The sequence below is a fragment of the Dermacentor silvarum genome, chromosome 1, assembly GCF_013339745.2.
Source record: "Dermacentor silvarum isolate Dsil-2018 chromosome 1, BIME_Dsil_1.4, whole genome shotgun sequence".
NCBI lineage: Eukaryota > Metazoa > Arthropoda > Arachnida > Ixodida > Ixodidae > Dermacentor > Dermacentor silvarum.
This window is the reverse complement of record NC_051154.1, coordinates 142,831,111-142,848,514: the sequence shown is the minus strand read 5'-3', so window position 1 is coordinate 142,848,514 and position 17,404 is coordinate 142,831,111. Positions and strand designations below refer to the sequence as shown.

The following is a 17,404-nucleotide window of genomic DNA, read 5'->3' as shown; positions in this document are numbered from 1 at the left end:
ACTAAACCAGGGCTCTTATAAAACGTTACCATGCGGTCTGGGATGTTAATTACGGCGCCATATTCTCTTAGAAAATCCATTCCAATAATCAAATCTTTACAGCACGCGGGAAGAACGATGAAAGCGGCCATGAAAGAAGAATCTCCAATGTTAATTCTAGCAGTACATCTTCCAGTAGGCATCAGTAATTGTCCACCTGCCGTCCTTAATGTGAGGTCCCGTCCATGGCGTCTGTACTTTCTTCAGGCGGAGGGCGAGTTCCTGACTTATTATAGAGAAGTCGGCACCAGTGTCGACTAACGCTGTCACCGGCTGTCCATCGAAAACATCAAGGTCGGCGCTCACAATTTATTCGGGGTCGGTGGTTATCGGCTTCTCGGCGTTCTGCAGCGGTAGAGTTGGGGGCTTTTTATGGTCTTGCGGTCTTGCGGTCTTGCGGAGGCCTGCTGGACAAATAAAAGTTTATTCCTATCCTATCCTTGCGGTGGGCCTGCAACCTTATCCCCAGAGGCCGCCGCCTTCAGTTTCAGGGTTGGGCGACCTTCGTCTTTGAAGGTCAGCAAAAGTGCGTCCAGCAGGCATCTGGCTTGGAGGGGTTGGAGAGCGCGACCGACGGCCGAAATCGGTCCGATCGTTGGGCACGGATGCGTGATTCGGGTGCGCTATGGGAGGTCCCTGAAAAGCAGCGTCGTCGCGGCGTAGCATGGAGTCGTCATTTGCACGTCGAACATCAGACCGTGGACGAAGAGGTCGAAATGATGAGTCGCGATGCCAGCAATGGCGCGAAATATGGCCGGCACCTCCGCAGTTAAAACAGAGAGGGCGGTTATTATTGACGGTGCGCCACGCGTCGGATCTCCGAAAGTGCGGCCGTCTCGCAGGGTCGTTTTGCGGCGTGGACCAAGGAGCAGCGAATGACGGCTGGCGGTATGACTGCAACGGCATGACGGGTGCGCGCCTCAAAGCCTCCTCTTGAGGCGGCGACCAAGGAGCGGCTGTCGGAGGCTGGTGGTACGGCGGTGTGGTTGTAACGGGTGGGGGACATCGGACGGCGGCGGCGTAGCTCATAGCACGCTGTTGGTCTTGAAGGTCGGCAGCCGGGAACGCCTGCCTGATTTCGTCGCGTACCACTTCGGCGATTGACGCGACGGGTTTATCCACTGTCGGTGTCAGAATTCTGTGAATTTCTTCTCTGACGAGCTCTCTGATCATTTCACGCAAGGAGCTCTGATACTGTGGAGTCAATGCGGCGGCGTTGATTGCGGTGCTGGTGGACAGTCGATCGTACTGCCTGCATCGTTGATGAAGAGCCCGCTCAATAGCCGTAGCCTCTTCGATAAAATCAGCGACGGTGACTGGAGGATTTCGTACAAGCCCCGCGAACAACTGCTCTTTTACACCTCGCATGAGAAAGCGCAGCTTCCTATCCTCGGTCATGTTCGGGTCGGCTCTACGAAAGAGACGGGCCATGTCTTCGGCAAACATTGTGACCGACTCATTGGGTTGTTGCACCCGTAGCTCCATCAACTGCTGGGCGCGGTCGCGTCGGTCGGCACTTGCAAAAGTATCTGTGATTTTCTGCCGAAAGTCATTCCATGTCGTTAGGCCAGCTTCGCGGTTCTCGTACCACGTACTGCCACTGTCGTCAAGGGCGAAATAGACGTGAGAGAGCTTTTGCTGCTCAGACCACTGGTTAATCTGTGCGACGCGGTCATACTTGTCAAGCCAGTCTTCAATGTCTTCGAATGCTGCACCACCATAGCGATCAGGAACCAGCGGATGAAGAATGGTTACCTGTTGCGGACTGGGAGACCGGCGGCTTTGGAGTGCTTGCGGTGGGCTGGTTTCGCCCATTGCCAGATGTGTCTCCAGGAGCTCCTGGTAAGAGGTGGTTGAAGAAGGGAGAACTCCGGGGCAAGGCCTAGCAGTCGACGACTGAAGCGATGCACGGGTGCCGTAACTGGTGACAATGCGTCCGGGCTAGATGAACGACTCCCCGAAGGAGTCCGGAGCATCAGGCGCGGTCAATACCCAGCGCCTCCACCAGTGTCGCGGTACAACGTGAACAGAAGACAGGCAGACGTTCTTCAAGAACAGCAGGCCAACCTGTTCAAACAAAACATAACAGAGACACGTGGTCTTCGTCCTCTAAAAATCCCACTTACCCACTAGACCGAGTCCGTTAATCCCCCATCGTCGTTGTCGTCTGCCCAGAGCACGAGCGTCAATATATATATATATAACAACACACCACCTACACCAGCAACGCGCATCACGTAAGGCAAGGATGTCATGTTTGCAGGCAGACGCTCCTCTTACCAATGTGTCTTCCAGGTTCGTACGACGTCATATACGTACCTACGGCTCGCCCGAAGCAAAACATGCCGGCGGAGGCTCACAAAACGGTAAAAATACAGCAGCCCGGTCGAAAATAAAGGAAATGATGGCTACATTCTTTTTTTGTTAGAATATAGTGTCAGTGGTTTCTTAAACTTTCTTTATTCAATATAAAGATATTTGGCAGAAGGCTTCAGCAGCCCCCTGCTTACCGTTGTGTCATTCAGAGCGCTTTATCCAAATACCATACAAATTCCCGACGAACTTGCGATAAACTTTGCATTGCTATCGTACATTACACAGACCGAAGGCTACATCTTCAAATTGTAAAGAAAAGGTATAAGTCGAATTACTCTCGCTTGTTGTTCAACGTATTTCCATGCATATATACCATAACTTCGCGGATTTCCGCAGAAATCCTTTGGCTACACTGTGGCTGAGGCACATTTCTAGATAAATAAGGATGTATGAAAGACCAACTATTTTCATGCGAGCAGTTACTTTCGAACCCCCTTATTTTATACTAAAAGGCAAACTATTAGAGTTGCGTGAGCTTTGTTTTATGCAGGAAGGTAGCAAATGGCAGGGGTGGGGAGGATGTGCCAACAGGCCTGAAGATACTTCCTCTCCTATCAATTAATAGTCTAACCGACCCTTGCGATAAGCAACGCCATGTCTTACTTCATCTTACCGACTTTGCTACTAAACATCTTAACCCCGTATTCAGAAATGCACGTGACTTTGTAAAAATAACGCCTGATGTGAACCCGCCGAAGGAAATGCAATGAGCGTTTTGGGTACGTTTATGCCAGGCATCATCCAGATCAAGTCAAGGACGGGCCTCAAGTTAAGTCACATTTATGAATACGGGAGTAGTCGTTTGCAAGAACCCATCTCAACTTCTGTAGAGGAGAACAAAAATGGTGGCCTAAATACTAAGCCACGCGCTATTGGATGTATAGGATGCTTCAGGGCGGAAACAGCAAGAATTAGCGTTCGAAAATTCAAATCGATAAGCGGCGTTGTACCGAGAGGAAGTGAGCCGACTAGACCAACTTCCCCTGGAGATTTGTTTAAAACTTTAGTGAGAAGAACCGGTAAAGGAGGACCCTCGGAAACGCCACGCTATCGGTGGTTGGCAGTCCGTGACCCAACTTTGCCTAAGAGCGCGCGCTCGCTTCGGCGTAACGCAACGCTAGTTGCATGCCACGCCTCCGCGCTTCGCCAGTTCCGAAGCATTCAGCGGCGGATTCGAGTGGCCCGGGCACGAAAGCGGTGGCCTTGCACGCACCGGGCGCTGGCGCAAGGACATCGCGCAGTAAGCGACCGGTTCTGGCGGCGACTCGCAATGGGAGAACACTGCTCCACGGATTATCCCACTTCCACAGCCGGCGGGACCCGCGGGTGCACAAAACGCTCAGCAGCGCGCCGCAACGACAGGCTCAGCTGCACGGAACGGCTACCTGTCGTACGTATCCTGTACTGTTTGTTCGTGACATCCGGCGTACCACGTGGCTCGTTAGTGCATAGACCATAATTTAGAGAAAACGCTGCATCCGTTATGTAAACACTGAATGATATGACGTAGAAGTTTGACGGACCAAGAGAAAGCTCTAGCGTGGGGCTCTGAACAGAGCCGTGTAGATGGAGGGCTTGACGTGCACCAAAATCAAAGCACCACGGGCGTCTGCAACTAAACCATACTAAATCGGCCAGTCCAGCTCGTGCGGTCCGTGCGCGCCTGACAGAAAAGAGAATAATTTTTGCCAACGGAGTTCTTTACTTACTCCGCCCATTGAGGTTGACCAGTGAGTTCTTTATTTACACCAACAACGGCTGTGCAGTTGTTCTCGCGTGCTAAAACACTATCGGCCGGCGTTTTCCCCTTGGCAGTATTTCGGACAACGAACGCAAGCTTTCCTTGTAGTGGTCGCTAAATTGTAAAAATCATTAGCAGCCATGTAATTTTAACAACGAACGCGGTGAGTATCACTATAGGAGAGTGTTACAAGGTGGGCGTGACAGCTAAACAAAATGCAGCTCTGAACAAGAGCAACAATAACAGCAGCAACAATAATAATAATGATAATAATATAAGAGCCACTCATGCATCAGTGGTTGGATTTGTAGCGTAGATAGGGACGAGGCAGAGACGAACCTTACCGACGTTCACTGGAAGCACTTTTTATTATCATACTCTTCGCTCGTTTATACCGGGTGTTTCAGCGAACACTTCCAAACATTTTTAAATATTGCCTGTGGCAGATAGCACAATTCTAGTCCACGAGCTGGTCTACTCGAAGAGGCGGACATTGCTCCCAGAAAAAATTGAAATGCATAATCGACGAATTAACAAAAATTCACTAATTAAATTTTTAGCTAATTACCTTACAGCACATACTGCAATTTACAAATTTTAGCCGCGGAGTTCGCAAGGCGAATTCACTTGGAACAAATTTTCAGGATGACACCAGTTTCTCGATATTAATTCCCGAACTTTGTGGAGAAATGCATTGGCGTTCCAGTTAATTTTGTGCTGCAATGCATAAAACGACGTTTTGTTAAGAAAGTAAGTGGAATGACAGTGCATTTTTACCGCAAGTTTGACGGCGCATATCTCGTCAATGGTGACATCCGCACAATTCTTTTTCAAGTGCATATGCCTTGCAGTCTCACCCGCTAGAATTTGTAAATTGCAATATGTACCATAAGGCAAGTAGTTAAAAATGAATTAATGCATTTTTGTTCATTAGTCGATTATGCATTTAAATTTTTTGTGCAAGTAACGTCCGCCTCTTCGAGTAGACCGGCTAGCTAGACTGGACTAGAATCGTGGCTGTCACAGGCATTTTTTTTTTTTTAATATTGAGAGTGAACGTTTGCTGAAACACCCTGTATATCGTCTTTATTAGGCGCGCTCGCTTATACTACAGATTCACGGTAGAAAAGGGCCAGCATAAATGCAATGGGCTCCAATGGTTCCCCTTTCGCACGCCGTCAGCTGTCCTAGTAGCGCTCCAGCGCCTATACTTTATCGCGGTCGGTCGTTAGCTCTGGATAAGAATGGAATAGAATCGGGCGAAAGGAATCGTTACGTTATACCAGCCAAGAACTCTCCCGGTCGTGAAGACTGCATCGAAGCACTGAATCTTCAAGAGAATACGCTATTTGCGAGCGTCTGGTCAGGAAGTGTGCGCCTCTAGTGGAAATGTTCTCAAGTAGAATCGTGACCGTTGCTTGTTATCTGTAGAAATCGTTGCGCAGCCTCTTGCCGATACATGTAGGTAAGGCTAGCATTGCTGATTGCATTGCCTCTCCTATAGTCATTTCAGGTTGCGTATAGCCTCATATGAGCATTTCATACAGCAGTTCTATGCGTTCACTTTCATACGCTCACGCATTTATGTTTACTATACTCACGTGTACCGGGAAAGGTATTATTTTGCAAAGCAAGCTAAATATACGAAAGGGGGAAAGCAAGCAGCACATGTCATTTTTGTTTAATTGCTGCTGGATATCACGCGCCATATTAGAAGAACGGGAGATTTCCTAGATTTTGTTCCCAGGAAAATTAAGATTTAAAGCACTCAAAGGAATATACTTACGTCAAAATTGCAGCTTTTCTTTCTTTTTCCCTGCTTTTGTATATTTCATTAAGGGATAGTTGGTATTTAAGGATAAATTTGCGCCGTGCTGTTGCCGTAGCTACAAAAGATACGGTCATAGAAAAGCGACTAGCGCAATCAGTCAAACGTGCTTCATGAATAGTCCATATAGTCCGTAGTCCACCGTGTTCTGTTCGCGCTTTTTTTTTTTTGTATGGTTATGCCAACGGTGCGACATGAATTTAACAGCCATGAAGCCTTGCGCAAAAAGCTGAGAAGCTTTTGGCAGTTCATCTGGGACCGTGAAACCTTCAATAAACCTCATTTAATTAGGCCGCACCTACGAAACTAGCCTTCGGTAACGAAAGTGCGACAAACTGATGCACGTTCTGTCGACTGAGAATAGGACACGCATACGGTACTCATTCTTACTTGCTGACTGGTGGTGAACCTCCCCTCTGTGGTAGGTGTGGTGAGAGGCTGACCGTTCTAGCCGTCTTGGTGGTGTGTCGGGTAGCAGAGGCTGAACGAAAAAAAGCACTTTCCTCCAGCATACTGATGCCACATTCCCTATCAACCGGTATTGTTTCTTGGAGGAGAACCAATTTTTGACCATAAATCAGTTTACAATTTTTTTCCAAGATGTCGATTTATTGCGCGTTATAAGCCCCGAGATTCGTAGCACATCCTCTCACCAGAGGCTGATGCTGCGATAGTAGCGACCTACATGGCACGGGCCCTTGTGCTTAAGGGCCCTGGTGACGCGGTAGTGCTACTTGTAGCGACGTGATTTAGTGTATCACATCTTCGGAGTACATCGTCTCTTCATAACATATGTCATGCGTCATTTAGTTTTATTGCGAATATATTTACGCACTTGTCAAAAAATTTTTAGGCCTCTATACAGCCTTGGTTCATCCACGTCTCGATATTCGTTATTCATTTAATTGACAGCCTATTATCACAGTCTTGGCGCTCTTTGGTCACATTAGGCCCTTGCGTCAATAAACTCCAATAATAATAATCATCAACATAGCCATGAAGCGATAGCGTAGAACACACACCGCATACTTTTTCTGCACGTATTCGAGAAACTGACACGAGCATATCCTCCACTTCAATTTCACTTTTTTCGAAGCCAGTGAGGCATATATATCGCAATCTGATAATGACACTTTGGTGATTATTACGCAACACGCCGCCTTAATACTTGCGCACTACTTACGGCAGCTGTTATTCACGGCAAAGGGTTAAATGGGTGATCTGGTGGAGATATTGGAAAACGCTTGCTTTCTGTTTCTCGGACACGATCGGACATCTAAGCGGACGCAACATATGCTACATGTGCCTTACCTTGAAGATGTTGGCGCGAGGCGCTATGTATGAGTGAATAAAATTCACAAAAAATACGAAAATAAATCTACTGAAGGACAAGTAAAAAATGAAAGACTAACAAATACTGGACAATGCAGCATCACACAATTAAGCGCGAGTTCAAGAAAAAAAATGTTCAGTAAGTGCAAACGCATGCACGAGCCGCAGTATACGTAGAAGCTAGGTTACACGTAACAAAAAAAACAAAACAAAAAACTTTGCACTGTACATAATGTCGTCCTTGCAATATCTTGAAACAGTACCTACGGGCAAGGTCTAAGAAGAATCCATAAAGCCCGTTTAGCGTAAATTCTCCAGAGCTCTCAGCTTTCGCCTCTGCCTGGCATAGAACAGACAAGTATACACACGAGATGTCCTCATCTGGTTCAACACAAGCACACGATGCGGATTCAGCGCGCCCAATTTTACGTAGGAAGTGGTTTCTGAATGGAACAAGTTGCCGGAGTCGATGAAACAGTTTCCGCATCGCTGGGTAAGTTAACAGAGAGTCTGAATTTTAGTCCAGGGCCCATTGCATGCAGAATTATCTTCTTGCTGCATCGTCGAAAACATATCGTCGAAAAAAAAAATCTTGCTTAGAAAGTTTGCTCTGGATGTGCTTTATGCCACTTCTGAACAAAAGAATGATGCGTACAGTCCGCTGTGTTCGTGGGCCCATTTTGCCATTTCATCTGCTGAATTCCTAGAAGCGCCAATGTAGCTGTGTGTCTATTGAAATACAACATTATGTCCACGAGATGTTGCACCAGGTACATGTTCCGTTATTGAAACACTGTAGTGTCACTGTATGAGTTGTCAACCTGGATGTTGCATAGTAGCTCCAGCGCTGCCTTCGAGTTCGTACAGACTGCTCAGTTCTCAGGCATGTCCCCTACGATAAAGAACTTCGCACTTTCAGTGTAGTACACAGCTTTGCTGCTAATGATATCGAGCGAGAGATCTTGAATAAACGTTCACTGACGCTGGAACGACAACGGCGGACGCTGATTTATCTTGAAAAAGATCGAATGCCGATCTGTGAAGATTTCTTTGCTGCAACCACGCTTCTCGTCAAACTAAAGGAACACGTCCGCGCGGATGGACTTCGCATTTCATATGTCTTATGTATACACACACACTCGTGGCTGCGGATAAATACATAGTGGCCGAAGGTCAGCATAACTTTTATGCTGTTATGAGTGTAGTTGAGAACTCTGCGCTGTTGATAGCGGATGTCCTTCATGCTACGTAAAGATGCGAAAGAAGTGGCGACAAGGCTAAAAATTATAAAAAAACCACGTTAACAACATGACATCGTCAAGAAAAAAAACGCGTAAGAAAAAAAAAAAAAAACGGGCTATTACAAACACCAAAGCGAAGAAATGTTCGCCAGCTAAAAAAAAAAAATGCAGATCCAACGCACAGCTTGAAATCTATGTGCAGCGAAGCTTTAGTAAAGCGGTTAATTAAAGACTTTGCAACTAACGGCTATGCCTACAATTTCGTGTACTTTCATGCTATACAACGTGTAATCTCATGGAATGTTTATGTTTATCCACCAGAAAAATCACAACGTTATTGTCACGCTATGTTTATGCACTGCATCGTTCACAAGCAACTCCAAATCAGGCGCATGCATAGCGTGAGACGTAGATGGGACATGCCCATTCTGGAGGATTGGCCAAGAGCGAGCACACACACAGTGGCACATACTGTGTGGCTAAATAATAATAATAATAAAAAGTAAATAAACGAATCCGTTAAATATAATTCACCACTGCAATAGCAAATCGGTGTGCATGCCGGCTCACAGATGCCGACATGGATGGCCGGCCGGAACATGCTGTGGTTCACTTCCTTCCCTTGTCCAGTCTGTCTTTTACTATCTTTCCCTCTCTCTTTCGTTCTAAAAATTAGCTCTAAATTACGCATTATAACCCCAACAAAGGTTCACTAGTAACATATACAGTTCGTTCACCAAGCCACTTCTCGACAATCGGAAAATACGTGAAGCTGTGCGCTGGCTTCCAACTTTCGCCGATGCTCCGTTGGGATGCCACGCACGCACAGCGTTATAATGCTGTCGCAAACCAAGGTGCATGCAACTGCCTCATTGCGACAAAAAAAAAAAAAAGAAAAGAAACAAAGTCACGTATAGGGCAGCGAAGCCGTGCGCTACAAGAACTGGTTGCATCACAGTACAGAGATGAGATGGAAAGGGAAATCTGGAAGCGCCCCGATAAATGAATTAGGCTGCCAGTACATCTAGTCACGTTGCGACGCTGACATAGGAGCAATCAACGTTTCTATAAATCTAGTAACGTTGGGTTTGCCGGGAATGATGGTGATCGTTCAGTGTCCACGTTCTTCTAGCACAGTTCGCCAACTTCTTTTTTTTTTTTTGTTATTATCGGGTGGACAACTCAATAGCACATAAAGAGCATTACCATGCGGACCTCTGGGCGTACCTATCGAAATGAAAATAGTTATAAACTCGCTTTGGCCGGCAGCCACGACATGTGAACTAAAGGAGTTCGATCACCATCCCCTATACGTAGAAGATGGGTTGCCGTCTGCAGGACGGTGTCGAATAACCTGCAAGATATTCAACAGCGCAAACGGAAGTCGCGAAGAAGAGGACGCATGCAGAACGATCGACGGATGAAGAATGAAGCTTTGTTGCGGGTCAGTTGGTCCATTGCGAAACGGAAGACTGCGAAAGCGGACGCAGGAAACATGCAGCGAAAAGCAGCGCAGAGGGTTCGAGGTCCGCCCCTGTTCTCGTCGTTCAACGCGCGTCCGCAGTTAATTCAGCTGTCGTCTCGGCGGATCAAGAGTACGTTTTTTGACTTGTCCCATTGCCTAGCCCTGGGTAAGACTGCTTTATGTTTCAAATTACCTTGGCAGTCCTAAATTTGAACCACGCAGGTAACGACCTCCAAATGTGCTGAAGCGCGCACAGCATGTCTCGTGTGAGCACTGCCGCTTGCTCTCCGGCTAGCAAGTGGTGTGCGAACGGCGCGAAAATAGGAAGTCCAGGAGAGATGGGGCCTGTCGCTTCTCCTGCATGACTGCGATGCGACTCGTGTTTTTACTTGCATGCAGTTCGGGAAGTCGTGGCGACGCTTCGTTAAGAACGAGTCATTGCAAAAGCCAAGCATGCGAAGATCTACCGCCGTTAAGAAGGCCATTTATAGAGATATGTCTTAATTATTTTTTTTACGTTACAAAGCTGCACTTGATTTATGGGAGATGCCGTAGAGGAAGGGTGCAAATTCATTTTTGTCACCTGCAGCCATTTATCATGCAATGGTCGAGCCGTTTTGCAGTGAAGTATAGAAGCGCTCGAAAACGCAGACGCGTAAACAAGAGACGCGTACACACAAACGCATAGGCGCAAACGCCCACCTATCTGAAACACCAAACTTTGCAGCGTGCTGGAAATTGGAGGCAATAAGGAGGGTGATGCGGTGGGCAAAGTTACAAGCGCGGGTGAATTAGGTGCTTTAATTAACAGCTTCCCTGGACCCATTTCGATGCTGCTATATATAGAACCGCCGCGAGAAAACTATACCAAATGTGTCGGGTGGCAACTTTGTGCGAATAGAGTATAATCCTTTGAAAACGTGCCGGGGAAATATGAAAGTTGTAGGTCGAACTGGGGAGCCGCAAGGTAATGACAAAGTTGCATGAATTGTGGTGCGCCTCGGCGCTGGTCGGGATTCCGAAACGCTTACCTTAAACTACTCAGTTTATCCAATCGGCAGTTCGTAGGGACAGAGTGTGTGCTTGGATAAACATGATGGTGAGATTTCATGGTTATGGAGCAAAGTGGTGTCACGATAAATCGGCAAAATTCCACGGAAGTCGCGAGAACGCCTTTTCTCGTAGCGAAATAATTTTAATATTGTTGATGTACAGAGAACGTGTAGAGATGGAGATAAAATTTTGCACATGCAATGTTTAGACTATCTAAAGAGTGGGGCCTTCGTTAAAAAGTTGTGTCGGAGTTAGGAAACGTTAGTTTAAAAGGATTTACAGCAAGTGGCTGCGTTGAAGGTCGCCGCCGCCGGAGAAGCATCAGCGGCGCGCCGAGGGAGAACCATGCCATTGTCGGCGGCATGGCAAAAACAAATTATATATATATATATATATATATATATATATATATATATATATATATATATATATATATATATATATAAACAGGCTTTGTGCTTCGCCAAAACAGTCAGTAAGGCTTTGGACTGCGCGGCTGTTAAGTCAGAACCAAGGACGGCTGGGGGAGGGAAAGAATAATCCAAACCTGAGGTTGGTGCTGGCGATGAATTAAGAAGGGCAAGGTGTGACGATAGGGATAGGTTGAGTGTCGGCGAGGGTTGCCACAGTCATCCCTTTGGGCAGCATCACAGGATCTGGGGTTGTGTTGCAAGCAGACAGAAGGCGCGGTCACGTGAAAACCGGACGAGACAGGCGGCAATGAGAATTCTGCGAGAAGTACAGCGGGAAGAAGGGGCGACTGGAGCGTCTCCGTCGACGATCTGACTAGATGTTACGGCTACAACGTCTTCGTGACCAGGACGCAGGACGTAGTCTACAGCGATGGCCAAGTTCACGCATGAAGGTGAAGAGTCCGTAACAGGTGCACGCGCTGTATCCGTGATATGGACCACTTTCTCTCTACATGAAATGACGGCTGAAGCAGAATGTAGGAAGTCCCGACCCAGTATACGTTCGTGGATACACGTGGGAAGGACAATTAATTCAATGTGGTGGTGAATGCCGTTGTTGAGAACACGAGCAGTACACGGTCCGTCGGGGTTAATGAATGCATTATTAGCACCACGCAAAATAGGTACAAAATAAGACGTTTTTACATTCCGGAACCGTGAACACAGATCACTACGAAGGACAGAAACGGCGGCACCGGTATCAACGAGAGCTGACACGGGAACACCTTCAACAGTTACATAAAGCCTGTTGGCCGGGCGAACAGGAGTAATTTTTTAAGGCCGATAGGAAGGAGTTTTCCCTCCAAAAACTGCAAAAAGTTAGTTTTCCGAGTGGTGGTCCGCAAGATGGGAAGCGAGGCGAAGCGGGGATGTAGAGCGCCATGCATGTTAGGCAAAGGAGAACGGCGTCTGGCCAAACGGGAGCTATGAGGCAGATTGGAAGCAGCTGGAGGAGACGGAGAACGCTCCTGAGGGAACGAGTACGATCCGGGATAGTAGGCGTCTGGTCGGCGAGTGCGGTCTTTCTCGTGCTCAGCATAGCCTCGTCTTTCATCCTGCAGGCGGCGGCGGCAGAAGCGACGTATATGGCCGCGTATACCGCAGTAGAAGCAAACTGGACGAGGTGGACGCCACTGAGGGTATAGGATGGCGCAGCAAGTGCTCTGGTTCCCATCGAAGCCAAATGGTCATAGGTAACGTCAGTAGGCACGGAGGTCACGGTAGGGATTGGTAGCGAAGCAACATCCGCGTAGGTAGGTGAGGGGCGCGCTACAGGAGTAAGATGTGTCGTGGGTGTATAGTCATCGCTGTCAACTTGCTTTACGACCTTGCGCAAGTCGAAGGTTGGAGTTGGGACACAGGCAGCAGGTGAGCGCCTCAGGTCATGGACTTGAAGCTCTTCGCGGATGATGGCGCGGATGAGAGCACGTAGATCTGAATAATGGGTAACTTGAGGATCGCTGCTGTCATTTTGAATACGAAGAGACTGCAGCTCGTCTAGGCGCTGACACGTGGAAGCGATGTCTTGGACGGAAGCCGGATTTTACACGATTAAGGCGTTGAACGCGACAGAGCCGATGCCTTTTAATATGTGGCGAACGCGTTCGGCTTCCGTCATGTTAGGGTTCGCACGACGGCACAGAGCCAAGACATCCTCTATGCATGAGGTGTAAGACTCTTGTGGAAGTTGGAGGCGCGTGCCCAGCTTCTGTTTAGCAACTTCTGCGCGGCCAGACGAGGAAGCGAAGATTTGCCGCAGCTTGGTGGTAAACCTGGGCCAATCCGCGATGTCGGATTCGTGGTTGAAATGCCACGTCCTTGCAACACCAGTCAAATAAAATGCCACGTGCGCCAATTTCAGGGTGTCTTTCCACCGATTACAAGAACTCACGCGGTCGTAGTTGTCGAGCAATTCGTCGACGTCATCACCGCGGAGTGCCGCAAAGACAGGGGGATCGCTTTGAGAGCTCGCCACAGTCCAAGAGTGGTCTTCGGTGTAGTAGGGTTAGAGGCGCCGGAAAAGCCGGGGTTTGAGGTGGCCATTGTTGTAGGGGTAACCGGGCGCAGGCGGGGACCTTCCGGTCGCCGCCTGCGTAATATATATATATATATATATATATATATATATATATATATATATATATATATATACGAGTTTTTCTTGTACATAATAGTCGGCGGAGCCGTGGCGATCTTGCCGCAGAGAACATCTTCCGCGTTCGGAGAGAGAGAGAGAGAGATTCAACTTTTATTGGTTCTAGCAATAACGAGGGCGGACGCAGCCTCCCTCCGCCTAGCAGATGGCCGAGATCCCCTGGGTCTCAGCGGCTGCCTCGGCTAGCTGGACGGCCCAGACCTGGTCTTGCTGGTCTGAGGGGAGCAACAGGGTCTCCCACTGCTGCCGGTTTTGAATTTTGCGGCCCTTGAAAGGAGCCGCCTTCGAGCATGCCCATAGAATATGTGGTAGATCCGCCCTACCACTACATAATTTGCATTGATAATTGTATTGCCCTGATTAGAATCTTCTGCAGGCCACCGGGTTACAAAGATACATGTTTGTTTGCAGGAGGCGCCAGGCCACCGCCTGTTTCCTGGTTTGTGCGGGATGAGCTGGTGGGTACCGGGCCCTTCCCAGCCGATAGTAACCGGTTATTTCTTTGTAGCTGACCATGCGGTCTCCTCTTGTTCCCGGCTGGGCCGGCTCACTTGCTCGGCGAGTAAGTCCTCGAGCTACGTTGTAAGCCACCTCGTTGCGGGGGAGAGAGGAGTGCGCGGAAAAGTATCAAAGCGACACCATCTGCGAAACCCCGGAGATCGCATCCCAGAACGGCAGAACGGTTTAGTGTGGGCAAATCGGCAAGAGTGCGTATGCATCTAGAAAGTACGCATTTCCAAATGGAGTTTACGCGGTGACGCTGAGCGAACGTACAAGTACGTTCAGAGCTTCCTAAGCCACCGCGCGGCAGAGCTGAAAATTGGGGAGCTCCAGGCTGCAGTATACCACGCTCCCAACAAGGGCACACCACAAGGAGCTGTCATCTCACCCACGCTCTTCAACGGCGCCATGATCGTCCTCGCAAGAAAACTACAGGACGTAGAAGGCCTCCGCCACGCCTTTTATGCAGACGACATAACACTCTGGACCACAGCATTATTGAAAAAGAAGAACGGCTGCAAACTGCAGCTCACCTCATCCAAGAATACGTCAGCCAACGGGGACTACAATGCTCGCCCGAGAAATCCGAACTCATACGAATCTGGCGAGGCCGGGGTAACCACACGGTCCCCATAGACCCAACATGAAAACTCGAGGTAAACATCAATGGGGGCCTCATACCAGAGAACCCATTGCTCAGGGTGCTGGGCATGTGGCTGCAGCCTAACCAGAGGGACCTTTACGCTCCTCAAACCCAGTGTCAAGACGATATCATGCATGATATCTCGCGTAACATCCAAGAATAGAGGCATGAATGAAGGGGACACCCTCCGACTGGTCAGAAGCCTGGTGGTGAGCAGAATCACATACAGCCTGCCCTACTACCATCTCACACTATCCGAGATGAAACAGGCCGACACGCTCTTGAGGATGGCTTTCAAGACCGCTCTCCGCTTGCCGATGAGTACATCGACTGAGAAATTATTGGCGCTAGGGTTACACAACACCCTCAGCGAACTCACAGAAGCCCTTCACGTCTCACAACAACAGAGACTTGCGCGGACTCACACGGGCCGGCAGGTCCTACGAACCTTGGGCTTCAAAGCCACAACACTACGAACCCAAGAAACCTGCCCGATACCTCGTCATGTCCAGGACATGTATCACATTGCCCCAATCTCACACAACATGGACCCTAACCTTCACTCCGACAGGAGAAGAGCGAGAGCCCAGTACAAAGAGAAAACATTCAGGTTCCATACCACAGCCCGTTTTACGGATGCCGCCATGTACGGGACGAAGAATAAGAGCGCAGTGGCAGTGGTCTGCGACCGCCGAGGCCACGTTACCTCCGAAGCCTCGACCCGCCCCTGCACGATCACGGAAGCCGAAGAGCTGGCCATCGCGTTAGCCATCCACGAAGGCCAACACGCAAACAAACCACTGACGATCCTCACGGATTCCCAGCAGGCCTGCCTCAACTTCCTACAGGGAAGAATCGCACGACCTGCTGCACAAGTCCTATCCCAAATACCCAAGGCGGACACTGACGACATCACCACCCAAACCATCATTTGGATACCGGGCCACGCTGGCATCACGGGTAACCTGTATGCCGACAGAGCAGCTCGAGAATTTGTACATAACCGAGCACTCATTACGCCGACTGCAGATGACCCTGACCCAGTTGACCCCGAGTATTCAGCCATCCTGAACTACCACAGAGGGAGTCGCTTCCGATATCCCCCACCCCATCGAAAGCTAAAGACGGAGGATGCCGCTACCTGGCGTAGGCTCCAGACAGGCACTTACACGAACCTACGCATATTACATCGCATACACCCCACATCCTACAGGGACGAATGCCCATGGTGCGGGGCCACACCAACCCTATACCACGCATATAGCGCCCTGAAAACTATATGGAAAAACCTGGGGCAAAACTAATGTTTAACGTCTCAAAACTGCACAGTACGTGGGTTATGAGGGATGCCGTAGTAAAGGGGTCCGGATCAATTTTTGGTCACCTGCACCATGGAATTCGTTAACGTGCACCTAGATAATTCCCATTGAAGCTTTTAGTTCGTAAGTGCCGATCACCTTCGATAATTCAAGATCACGATCGAAATCCAAGATCACGATTGACTAGACGTGCTCTTACGAATATTTCTAGCGTAAGACCTTTTCTGTGAATACGGGCCCTTAAAAATATCTAAATTTCTGGAGACAGCCTGGTGCTCAAGGTGGTTCACTAAGGAATATGAGAAGGGGCTTTGTTGTCGCACTAGCAGCTTCGCTGGATATTGCCTTGTCATTATGCAAGGCAGTACAAATCTGCCAATCCTTTTCTTTCTTTTTTTTACACTGGTAAGAGCTGTCTGGGATGTTCGCCACAGCATTGTATCATCTCGATATCATGCCGATCACTATCGTAAGTGGCAGGCTCCCGAGCGCCAGTCAATGAGAAAACGCTCTCACGAAAGAGGGCCCCTTTTTCACAAACAGCTCTCACGCTATAATTGTTCGTTAGAGAACATTTTATGCAATCCTGATGCTGGACATGTTGTTAGCGAAGGCGAGTAGCCAATGGCAACGATCACTTACGAACGAGAGCCCGTCCACGCAAAACCTCTTCGTAAAAGCAGATGCTAACCAGTCATGATGTCGGACATTATTAGCGAAGACAGCCAGCCAATAGCAAACAGCACTTACGAACGAAAAGCTTTGTGAATTCGGCCTGAGGTTTCTTGAATTCGGGTTCTGGAGTATAGGCCGGGGGAGAAGGAAAGTCGTCCGGCCCCACCCTTTCGACACCCCTATCAAGCTTGGTTAGCACATATGCTTGTACATTTTTTATGAAATTAATGATTAGCTGTGTCGTCATTTTCGCACATCTGTGAACAGCTTTGCAGGCACAAAAACCGATCTTGTCACAGCTAGGGAACAACGCTTTTTTATACAGGCAAGCCTTAGCTCCTCCCCAAGAATCACCAAGAAACAGGCTTGCAGGTTCACCGATATACGCTTGACACGGAAACCTATTACAGAACATCGGTCCATATTTCTGTAGTAGACAGTGATTTATGACATTTCATAGCCTGATTCCTCGAGGAAGTTACGCTCAAACGTTTTGTACGTATTCCTATGTGTTTTTAGCCCAATGCATTTTTATTAATTAATTAATTAATTAATTTGCTTTA

The 17,404-nt window shown here is 48.4% G+C and overlaps 1 protein-coding gene across 2 annotated transcripts in view; it reads left to right on the top strand.

Moving 5' to 3' along the window:
• The first annotated feature begins 3,696 nt into the window (after positions 1–3,696).
• Positions 3,697–17,404, top strand: part of LOC119436164 (alpha-tocopherol transfer protein-like) — a 37,196-nt gene continuing 23,488 nt past the window's right edge. For both annotated transcript variants that reach the window (XM_049655894.1, XM_037702930.2), the window contains exon 1: positions 3,697–3,805. The gene's annotated coding sequence lies outside the window, so the exon portion shown is untranslated. The remainder of the gene's footprint in view (positions 3,806–17,404) is intronic.